At 30.9% G+C, this 12395-nt stretch overlaps 1 long non-coding RNA gene across 1 annotated transcript; it reads right to left on the bottom strand.

Moving 5' to 3' along the window:
- Positions 1–1185: 1185 nt before the first annotated feature.
- On the bottom strand, positions 1186–6429 carry LOC110009030 (uncharacterized). Its single transcript, XR_002283851.3, has 2 exons — positions 5694–6429; positions 1186–4317 (listed from the first exon to the last, which is right to left on the bottom strand). It is a non-coding gene; the product is annotated as an uncharacterized LOC110009030 (long non-coding RNA).
- Between the last annotated feature and the right edge of the window lie 5966 nt (positions 6430–12395).

The following is a 12395-nucleotide window of genomic DNA, read 5'->3' as shown; positions in this document are numbered from 1 at the left end:
TTACACCCAAAGGTACGTGCTTATAGGTGATATGGGTCAACTAGGGAATCAATAGGTCGAATGGCACTAAATGTGCCTATTGCCAACTCATATCATAGGATTTTAAGGACTAAAAGGTGCTTGTGTGCAAGTATTGTGATGCAATGCCTAAAAATTAAAGTCAACCGAAAACTAAATAAAGTAACCAATCGAAATCAACTTCTCTATCCCCAGTGAAGTCGCCATTGGAGGTTCTCACCGCTGTAGACTCTTGTCTAAGAAAACGGCTCTACACTATGTCAAGGCCCAAAGGCCTAAGGAAGACGGAATTAGCCTTTTTAACAAATAAATCAAGTAAATTAGCCTTTTTAAAAAGAAACTTTTAATACTCAAAATTTTTTGAAACTTATAAACCAAATAAAGAATCTAACAGAAACATTTTTATTTTAGCATAATATGCCATTCAGATTTGCATAAATATTAAAAATAAGATTATCAAATACTCTATAATTATATTATCTCGTATGAAAATATGTATAATCAATCTCACTTTAAATATAGGTGACCATAAAAATTAGACCTGAATACCATAGAATATTATGGTTTAGGACTTTTAATAAAATATATAGATCAAATAAAATAGAATATATATATATATATATATATATATATATATATATATATATATATATATATATATATATATAATTGAAACTTTAGAATTATACAATTCTTCATAAACCAAAAGCAAATTTGACATTCTAAAAAACAAAAGAAAGAAACCTTCCCTACAAAGTCCATGTTTTTCTTTTTTGGTTTGTCCCTTAGCTCTTCAATAGTTCCTATATTTGACGTGTCCTCATAATACAACGAAAATAGTATTTTTAAACTATAATATTATTAAAATCAAGTGGTTAAAAGAAGGTAAGGATATGGTCATAATAATAAATTTAAGGATTTTTCAATATATTAAAATTGTTCATCAATTCCAAATTTATTTCAATATAACATGTACTCAAGAAAGCAACTGTCAATCAAAACTTAAAATTTTTTAAGGAAAACTACTACTACGTCCGTGTATATATCAAAATACAACTAATCAGTCTCTGTGTTTTTTGGAAATGCTTTTTGAAGTCCCTATGTTTTGATTCCGTTATAACTTTTAGTCCTTCCATTAAATTTTAACCAGTTTGGCCATTAAGTCAATAAAAAGACGAAAGTATCCTTATACCTCTCTCAAATTTTTATTTTCTACCAAACAATCTCTTCCATTGTCTTCATTATCAAATCTACCATTAAATTTCATCTCAACAACTTTAATAAAAAAAAATCAACAAAATATTCAAAATCAAAATAAAATATCAACAAAATGTTCAAAATCAAAATAAAAAATCAATGAAATATTCAATCACAGATCGAAAATTGACTACTTTACATTTCAAGTTTCTCAACAATATCACAGCCAAATCTAAGAAAGCCATAGGAATCGACTTAGGCACACCATACAGTTGTGTAGGGGCTTGGCTAAATGACCGTGTAAAGATCATCGCAATCTCAAGCGCACTGAGCATGGAGGCTTGCTCACGACAATCTCAAGTGCTCTAGTTGTTGAGCAGACAACTACCTTCTCTCCACTTCAGTAACAGCCAACATTTAAATTTGATGTATTTTCATTTGAAATTCTCTTGCTAAAGCTTTTAATTTGCAAACCTCCATCCTAGCTTCCATTACTAGTGCGTGATGATATTCTGGGTTGGGTTAGATCTAGGAGAGAAGATGACGGCGCTGAAGACAATAGAAAATAAAAGGGGTGTTTTTGGATTAATTTTAAATTCTCTCTTTTGACCCTTCTTTATCAGTTGACAAACAGAAAAATTAGCCAAAATTTGACGGAAGGACTAAAAGTTCTGACAGAATCAAAACACAACTTTAAAAAGCATTTCCAAAAATGTATGAACAGAACAGTTGTATTTCGATATATATATATAGGGACGTACTAATAATTTTCCCAATTTTTAATAGAAACAAACACAATCGTGATTTTAAATGCTTAAATTGCATATTTTTAAATCAAGTAGATTGGATTTTAAAACAATAAAATGAAATTGGGATATAATGCTATATCACGAAAATTAAAAGTCGATTTACGAAGTCTAAAGTTTTCCTATTCATACTTTAAAGCATCGGGTATACCACAAGAGTCAAATCCAAAAGAATTTGACCCAAACACTACAGCAGTAATATTAATCATTAAAATTTGTAAATGCATATAAATTTAATAAAAATCAAACTAAGTATCATTCAAGATCACAAAAATGTCAAATAGTCAAATAATTTATGATTTAAAAGTATTATGTCCATTAGACTAAAGTTTGGGGCACATTCAACTATAGGAACTTGAGCTAAAAAGGAACTGATTTGGAATTTTAGATTCACGTTCATAGGGTAAGGTCTAGATACTTTAAAACAACAACCTACATTGATTCCAAAAATTTTTATTTTATTTTATGATTATTTTTTGAAGATTCGCATTATCATAAGGAATTCTAAATACTTAATTCTAACTATTTATTATAATACTCAAAATATATTCAGTAGTTTATGAAAATTCCTATTATTCATATACATATTTGTTCTTTTCTTCTATGACAATAATAATACTTATATTATTTATTTTATGGGAGGATTTTGCTTAAACGATCCCTTTTCCCCATGTCCATCAAGCTAAGGACACAGACTTCATTGGAAAGAGTGCACTGGTTGATCAAACCACTGCACTTCCTTCCAATATCTCCTGTGTTCCCGAAGCTTTATGAGGGAATCTTAAAATATCATTCATTAATAACTACATTTAAGTTGCACCACTTAATTTTCCTTGTTTCTATGAAATTATGGATCTGCAACCATTTTAGTGCACAATGCGTCCACCTGCACCAAAATAGAATTCAATCCAAGGTACCTCTCCTTTGTCGGTTACCGCCGATCCCCACATCGGGGGAGGGTCAGACAACTACAGAATCTTAATTCTTTTAAATTTTTGAATTGCTAGTCCTTAATGCTAGCTTAGAAGCAGAAGGAAAATTGTGTTAGACAAGATGAAAGACCTATTGTTTCGCAATCCCTTACTAAGGCCCTAACTTTTGCTCTGATACCATCTTTGTCACGACCCATTGCCTTAGGCCAGACCGGCACTAGGACTTGGGTAAGCTTAAAACCACTGAAGCCCATAGTAAGCCCAAGAATATACTAAACAAACTTCCTGCTCAATAGAAATGGCCTTAGACCTAATATCATCAACATTCACATATCATAAGTCTTGGGCTCGCTTGGCCCGTATCATCATACTCAATAATAAATCAATTTCCAAAGTTCTCTAGGCTCATATCAATATATTATATAATAGAAACTTCAATAAGTAATACATCATTAATTTCAAAATTTATTATACACGATTATCGTAATTGCGGAACAGTCTAAGAATCTAAAGTTTTACTTCAATACACTATACAAAAATAATCAAGGTTTTGTTTTCAACATTTCCTCCAGATGTCAAGAGGCAAAAAATCACGAGATACTAGAAAACTTGTAACCTGGAAAAATATTAAGGCAGGGATGAGCGCCTATATTCAGTGGTAGGTTAGTTAACCCTTTCACCTCACATAATCACACAAATGCGTAAATAAATCTAGTTATCCGACTAGTTATATGATCATGCAAACGATCACACAAATGACATAACAACAGCAATCACAAATATTAACACTTTCACATAATCATATCACGTGAAAATTGGTCAGTGGTGTCACCAAAACCCCCTGACGAGCCGTCCTCACACATGGCCCGCCCTCTCACCACGTGTGCACTAAGGAGCTGATCCCCCATACATGGCCAATCAGTCTCAACCTCACTTGACCAGCCCTTTCATTTTTTTTTATTCTCTCTTTTCTTTTCCACACCGACAGGAGGCCACTCTGTGGTTTTCCATATCATAATTCATCAAATGTACACGGAGGCACCGATCTCCCCATACATGGCCGATGGTATCATAGACCGCCCTCACAAACCCAATGGTGACCCACCTCATTCAAATTCCACACAAGCAAGGCATACATGTAGCACATCACAACTAATCAAGCAATATTCGATAGCAACAAATAATGCAGCACAATTAGCAATTTACCAAGTAATGCATGTCTATCATTTAGTTGTGTATGCATAAATGTAAAATGCAAGTGGATGATATGAATTATCTAACACTACTCACTGTTCATTTGCTTATAGCAAATCGTTTCTCAACTTCTCGATCCTCTATCAAATGTCGAGAAACTTTTTAAGCCCCTAAGAACATATATAAAAAGATATAAATAAGGTTAAATCCTAATATATATATATATATATATATATATATATATATATATATATTATTCTCTTATTACTCACAAATTCTAACTTACGTTTATTGTTCTTATTTCTTAGTTTATTTTAACTTAGTATTATGATTCTAGATCAATATCGACACCTAACAATAGCATTAATAATAATAAACATAATAATGATATTTAGTGTCATTTATTTACTTAATTAGCTCTGGATTCTTATAGCTGTTTTGCTGAAAATTCAACAGCTCCTTTATAATTTGGATAATCTACTTGTTCTAACATGATCAATTATTCAATATTTCTATTCATTCAGTTCACACAGCTCATTCTTCGGGCGAATCAACTATATAGTTCCCATCCTCCATTTACCAACAATACATCATCCCAACAATCTTCGATATCAACATCAACATAAACATAACAATGATATTTAGTGTCATTTATTTACTTAATTAGCTCTAGATTCTGATAGCTGTTTTGCCGAAAATTCAGCAGCATCTCCTTTATAATTTGGATAATCTACTTATTCTAACATTATCAATTATTCAATATTTCTATTCATTCAGTTCAAACAGCCTATTCTTCGGGCGAATCAACTATATAGTTCCCATCCTCCATTTACCAACAATACATCATCCCAACAATCTTCGATATCGACATCAACATCAATATCAGTATTAATTAAGCTTTCAATACCCTCATAAATAATAATAATAATAATAATAATAATAATAATAATAATCATATTTATATATAGGAACTCATTCACAGAATTTCATAATCACTCCTTCCAATTATCATACTACTCGTTGTAATAACATCCAAAGTCAAGCTTATAACCCATACACCTTCCAATTATCACACTACTTGTTGTAATAACATCCAAAGTCAAGCTTATAACCCATACACCTTCCAATTATTATACTACTTGTTGTAATAACATCCAAAGTCAAGCTTATAACCATACAGTTTTTGAAAGTAATTCCTTTCTTGAGTTATTCGATATTAACATCCGAGTCAATGAATAATAGACCATTAAATTAGTAAATTATGGAGTTCAACTAGACATCATGGAAGTCCGTATCATTTAATTTGGTTACATTAAACTAAGCTAAATTTGAGTTTAAATTAACTTTTATAAATTTATTTAAACATAAGGAACCTATGAGACTAACTAATGCTAGAAATATTCAAATTAGTTTATAATTATAATTATTGTCGAGACATTCTGCCAAACCATTATCATCTATGTACTATTTCAATTTAAGGTGTATTTGATAACTAAACTATTAAATTTCAATAGTCAAAAACCAACTTCAAGACTTTGGAGCTTACCAATATGAAAAGTAAAAATGTCATGATAATCAGCAAACTGAGAAGATGCTACTGCCTCTTCTGACTCACCGGCCGGTCAGGGACCGCCTCCGCCAATCGCCGTGCATGGTGGCCGGAAAATCGAACCTCGCCGTGTTTGGGAACAACCACAGCCCCGCGCTCGAAATTTCACGGGGAACTCGTCCCCAGGGTCGGTTTGTTGAGTTTGTGGCCATTTGGCCGGAAGGAGCCCCGACAGCCCCTGCATCTCCATGGCTCATGGTGGTTTCGTCGGTCCTCCTCCATCATCGGAATAAATGGAGGAAAATCGTTCAGGAGGCGACTATGTGTCGATTGAGACCATCCCCAGCACTTGAAGTCCACGAAACGACGAGATTCCGTCGGAAAACTCCATCGCAAGGTGACGCAACCTTCCAATCACGATCTCTCTTGATTCAGGCCCTTATCACGCGAACCAAAGCCACAGAGAAGTTCGCTTTGATGAGAGGATCAAGATAGGTTGCTTGTTTGCCGGATTCCGTGGCCGGTGGACGGTGGCCGGAAAATAGTGAGGAAAAAAAAGGAGGGACTGTCGGCATTGACGAGGGAGGAGGAGAGAATTTTTTATTTTCTCTCTCCTACTTGACTTTTATACTATCGATTTGGTCCAATTCTAATTTTGTTTGGCTCAATAAGGAATCAATTGGTTTTCTCTTGATTTTCAATTGTTCAAGTTCTCTTTTGTTTTAACACATTCTAGAGACTTCCATCCTTGAATTGTAAGATTTCACTAAAAGATTTTATTGTTCAAATAACAATTTGAGTTGGAATGAATAAATTAAATATTAGTAATATTTTTAATAACAAATTTGAATGTTTATTGTTTATTGTAGTATAGTTTAACAAGCTCTTAGCCTTGAGGTTTTAACAATATAACTATGGGCTTAAGTGCATTTTGTGAACTCAGGCTTTAAATAAAATCATTCAACACTTAAAGCCCACGAGATCGAAAATATGCATTTTCAATTTAATTAAAATCCGAGAGTTTTAAAAATAAAATTACTTGATATTTCAATCTCCCCTTTAAGACAATTTATCCTCGAATTGGAATTTAGTAACGAGGGTAAGAATAGACATAAAGTGATCTCACAATCACAAGAAACACTCAAAAACAAAGAGATAACGCAAGAGCAAACCACAACTTATAAGGAGAGGAGGTGAGGCATTGCCGTTGTACTTGACCACCATCCATCATATATTTCTTTTGCAGAAAATTTTTTGATTTATTTCAGGGACTAGCATAGCTTAATTCCATCCTTCTAGAATGGTTTCCTGCAATTGTTTTCAATTCACAATGCTTCCTGTAATTTCACACCTTTCATACAAACAACTTTCTAAGATGATGTATATAGTTTTACCCTTAACTTTCATCCCAAAATATTTAACATACACCTATTAAAACACTAAATCATACAATAAAATAAAGATGGGATCTGAGGTAAAAGCTTTTAATTTTTCTTAGAACCTAGATAAATGATTCAAACCAAGAGGAATAAGACGTTATGACTTAATAGTTGGAAGAATTTTCCGTTAACTTTCGTACTCATAACTTGAGCATTTCATATCTATCCGTACCAAGCACTTAGAAGCGGACAATCAAAGTTCAATCAAAGTTTCTAAGGTTAGGATTATATATATATATATATATTTAAACACAATTTATAATATTACCCGATTTCATATTATATAGATTGGGGCAGCAATATTTGCTCAAACTCCTCATTATATTACTTAAGTATTCTAAATCTTGCCATACCCATGCGGCACTAGCTTACTTCCTGATCATATTACATCAACTTCAGTAACCGCCTTTACTCTACACGCCTAAATACTACTAGTCGATTTGAATGATTTGCTCAAGTGATGAATATTCCCGAGACTACAACTACTTGGTGCTATAAAAACTCGTAATCTCCAACGTAGTTGGGAGGGATTACTTGAACTCTTAGAACCCTTCTTCCAACTTCAGTTTACCATAGGGATATGTTTGTTTCATTATTCCCTTCAACATCATGTAAAAGAAGAATTACTTAATTTAAATTCAATCAACAATATATATATATTTATTTTACTTAACTCCACAAGAACTTATCTGTCATTCATCAAAAAAAAAAAAAAAAAAAAAAAAAAAAATTTCATGTCATCTTGACCTGTTCCAGAAAGTTGTACAGTTCATCCTCATCTTGACACGCTAAAGCCTTTATCAAATCTTTGCAACCCATTATCCATTATTACCTATGCTCTCGGGTAAATTACACTATATCCTAGGATTTTTTTTTTCTTTTTTTTTTTTTAAATTGAAAGTGAAATCCTATCTCTTCGTTCTCTCTCCCACTCTATTATCTTCTATTCTTTCTCTCATCTAGGCGTCGTGGTGGGACACGATCCCAACAAGAGATTAGGACATAAAAACGAAAAAAAAAAAAAATTAGGAGGGATAATACAGTTTCAGATTTGCAAGAGAAGACATGATATAGAACTTGTTGAATTTCAGCTTTGGATTTGCTGATAGAAACCATAGTTACATGACCGAAACTCGTCTGCACAAGTTCGGTTCAAATCTCAACTCATAAGTATAAAATAGTTTAATTTAATATGATATCCATTTGATAATTTAACAATATAACTATGGGCTTAAGTCCACTTTGTGAACTCAGGCTTTAAATAAAATCATTTGACACTTAAAGCCCACGAGATGAAATCCATCAACTTTGGTCTCTTTCTTATATTCTATGTTGTTGGAGTTTCACTTCTTTCTCATCAATTCACCCATAAGTAAATGCTTCTTCTCTTTCTTATCATTATTATTATTATTATTATTATTATTATTACAATGAAAAAAATAATTTACCGCATCATGTTTTTGGAATTGCATATAGTTTGATAACTGAAATATCTAGCTGAATACATAATTTTAATTAAACTGAACTTTATCCTTTTTAACAATTTTAGCCAATTCTTTTAATTGCTACAATTGATACCGCAAAATAATTTTCTCTTAATATTTGTGGTCTCTGTCCATCAACCGTTACTATTATGCTTATGTGGCCATAGGTAGGACCCTCGCCATGACATGTTAGTTGCTAATTGTAACTTTGCAAAGTATAATTGTTAAAAGAATTGGACAAAATTATTAAAAAAGACTAAAGTTCAAAATTTTTTTTAGTCATTAGGCCAAAGTTTGTTAGTTTACGAATTATAATCAAGATTATTACATACATACCAAGGATAGCCTAGTAGTAAGTGTATATACAACTTGACAATAAATTTAGATTTTTTTTATTAAAATTAATTTCTAATATTTATATAATTCATTTATCAATAAATAATTTTGTAACTTGTAATATTCAAATTTAATCTAATAAAAATGGTTAAATATTTTTCAAATTTTAATTATAAAATTTTTTATTTTAAATGATATATTATAGTAATTAACGACAAACAATCAATAGTATGGTTAAAAAAAGCTATTTCATTTTAATAAGAATTAATTAAAAATAATAATTATTTGACACAAACTAAATGAAGAAAAAAATTTCAAAAGGAGATTATAACTTCAAAATTCGAAAGGTGCTGAACTTTACAATTAAAATATAATAAATTTCAATAATGAAGAATGATAAAAATTTACATTCATATATAAATTTCTCAAGAAAGATTAGTGTAAAGGTATTTGATCCTTCAAAAGAAAAGAACAAATTTAAGTAACGCGATAATGTTGTTGAAGAGGTTCTTACAAATAGTACTATCACTTTTTGAATTAAAGCGGATTTACGATTAATTAATTATACAGCACTTGATTTTCCCTCTCTTACTATGTTGATAATTTTATTAAATTTTTAGATCTTCTTTAATATTTAATTATTATAACATGAGTGTTGACAATTTTGAATAACTAAAAAAAAATCTCTTTTTTTTCCCTAAAATTGACTAAAAAAATATGAACTTTTGCCTTTTTAATAATTTTGCCCAATTCTTTTAACAATTATACTTTGTAATTTTACAGTCAGCAAGTGATATATCATGGGCGAGGGTTCCAGTAACGGCTACATCAGCATAGTAGTAACGGTAAATGGCTGAAGGCCACAATTGTTAAGAAAAAATTACTTCGCGATATCAATTCTAGCAATTAAAATATGCCAAAATTAAATTGACAAGATAATATTTCCTTTTTTTCATGAGAAGAGGCCCATCCTTTTGAAGCCAGAATGGATTTTCTTGATATCTAACATAATGCATGAAAGGATGTTCAGGTTTTGTTTTTTAGCCATTAGGCCTATCTTTAATAATCTTTAGATGTACAATAAAAAAGCAACCTTAGAGCAAAACTAACGTAATAAAACAACTAGCTTGTAAATAATTGTCCACAAAAAAACCCTAATATTTCCTTTTTTTTATTATAGAAAAATATTTGATATTTTTTCTCTTTTCTAATACTTTACAAATAATTATAATTATGGCAATAAAGATAAAAAACTTATATAATAATATCAATAAACATTTAATTGACTTAATAGTTTATTTGAAAATTATGTGAAATTCAATATTTTTCTTTCTCTTCTTGAATATATTTAGATGAAATCTCTATAAATATATATCTTTTTTACTTTTGGTTTAGTTTTTTTCTTTTTTAGGAATTCCTTTGGGATTAGTTTTAGTTTTCAATAATGTTCTAAAAAAGTAGGTGAAACATACCATATTTTTATTTTCAAAATTTTTAAATTTTTATGAAATCAAAATCCAGATCTTCAATCTGACGGGCTTCAAGCGCCGAATAGTTTTATTTTAAACCCGAGTTCACAAAGTTAGGCTTAAACCTATAATCATATTATCAGAACTTTTAAGCGGAGAATTTTTCAAATTATTCAAGGATAAATGTTTAATATTAAATTAAGTATAATGGTTTAATTTAATAATCTATCTATCTTTTTTTTTTTCTTCAAATTTATATATATATATATATATATATATATATATATATATATATATATATATAATTCTCAAGCAAAAAAATATATATATATAAGAATCTGACTTGCACTCTTTCCATCAAGTATTCATATTTCTTTTATAAATTTTTGAATTTCTACCGTATTTTTTGGAATTTTTAATTGGATGATTCTTTTAGATGCTTTTATAATAATAATAATTAATCTAAAATTATTGAATTTTAAAACTTTAAACCTTTTCAATTTTTGAGTTTAAAATTTTAAAATTTTTGAATTTTTTTTCTTATCTAGATCTATATGACTATCTATATATATCTATAATGTCATGACCCGATTCCATGGGCCGAACCGGCACTAGGGCCCAGGTAAGCTTAAAGCCCTCGAGGCCCATAGTAAGCCTGAAACACTAAAAATTACTATCTCAATATAATTTTAAACATTCAACCCATATTTATAGGAGAATAAACCTCAAGATTTTATTTATATCTCGGCCCAAATTTATCAGCTACCACATTCCACAGTTCGGGCCCAATTAACAATACATCACATTTTTAATATGCGCTCATGGAATAATTTCGTCTATGATAATACACGACTAAATGTAAGTAAATTCTACAACTGCAGAGTCACTAACTATTTGGTATACATAGCTTTTTATATATATAATAACATAGTAAAATAATTATGAAATTGGGAAAATTTTCTTATAGCCCTGCGGCAAAGGAGCATAACTTAAACCGAATTAAAGAAAAACTTACTTCCTGAAAAATTAAACAAAATATGTGAGCCTTCTAAGAAGTAATACCTATTGCACAACCCATGCATTCACACAAATGAATAAATATATCAATCTAGTCATCCGACTAGTTATATGCTCACGCAGTCAGTCACACAAATGGCATGTCACCAGCACCCACAATCATTAACATCTTCATGTAATCACATCACGTGGAAATTAGTCAGTGGAGTCACCGAAACCCCCGATGAGTCGTCCTCCCACATGGCCCATCCTCTCACATGTGCACCAGGGAGCCGATCCCCCATACTGGTCGACCGGTCTAATCCTCACTTGACCAGCCCTCTCATTTTTTTTTTCCATTCTCTCTCTTTTATATATATATATATATATATATATACCAACACGAGGCAACTCGGTGGTCTCCATCCAGTCTAGATCATCAGGCTCACACAACAGGAGGCCACCCTGCGGGCTGCGATCAAATCTAGATTTTCAGGTGCGCAACAACAAGCGGCCATCCTGTGGTTAACGGTAACGGTAACGATAGGTGCACACGGGGGCGCCGATCTCCCATTTACCCGGCTAACGGTAATGGATCCATATAACGTTAACGGTATATAACGGTAACAGTAATCAGGGTCCATATAACGGTAACGGTCTCACAAACCCATGGTGACCCACTTCATCCCAATTCCACACAAACAAAGCATAACATTATTACAACACAATTAATGAAACATTGCAATCAAATGCAGACATATTAATCAATTAAACATCATAATGCAATGCACAATTAAACATCCAAAATCAATGCAAATAAATAAATAAACAGTATTAACAATAAACAACAAGGATAAAATAAATAAATAAATAATAATAATAATAATAATAATAAACAATGACAATGAAAATAAATAAATATTTGAATAATTAAATGAATAATAATGATAATGATAAAGTAATTAAAGCACTTTA

This window comes from Jatropha curcas, chromosome 3 (assembly GCF_041381405.1).
Source record: "Jatropha curcas cultivar XTBG-Jc1 chromosome 3, XTBG_Jcur_1.0, whole genome shotgun sequence".
NCBI lineage: Eukaryota > Viridiplantae > Streptophyta > Magnoliopsida > Malpighiales > Euphorbiaceae > Jatropha > Jatropha curcas.
Note: the sequence above shows the minus strand (reverse complement) of the source record. Positions and strands in the feature narration are given on the sequence as shown.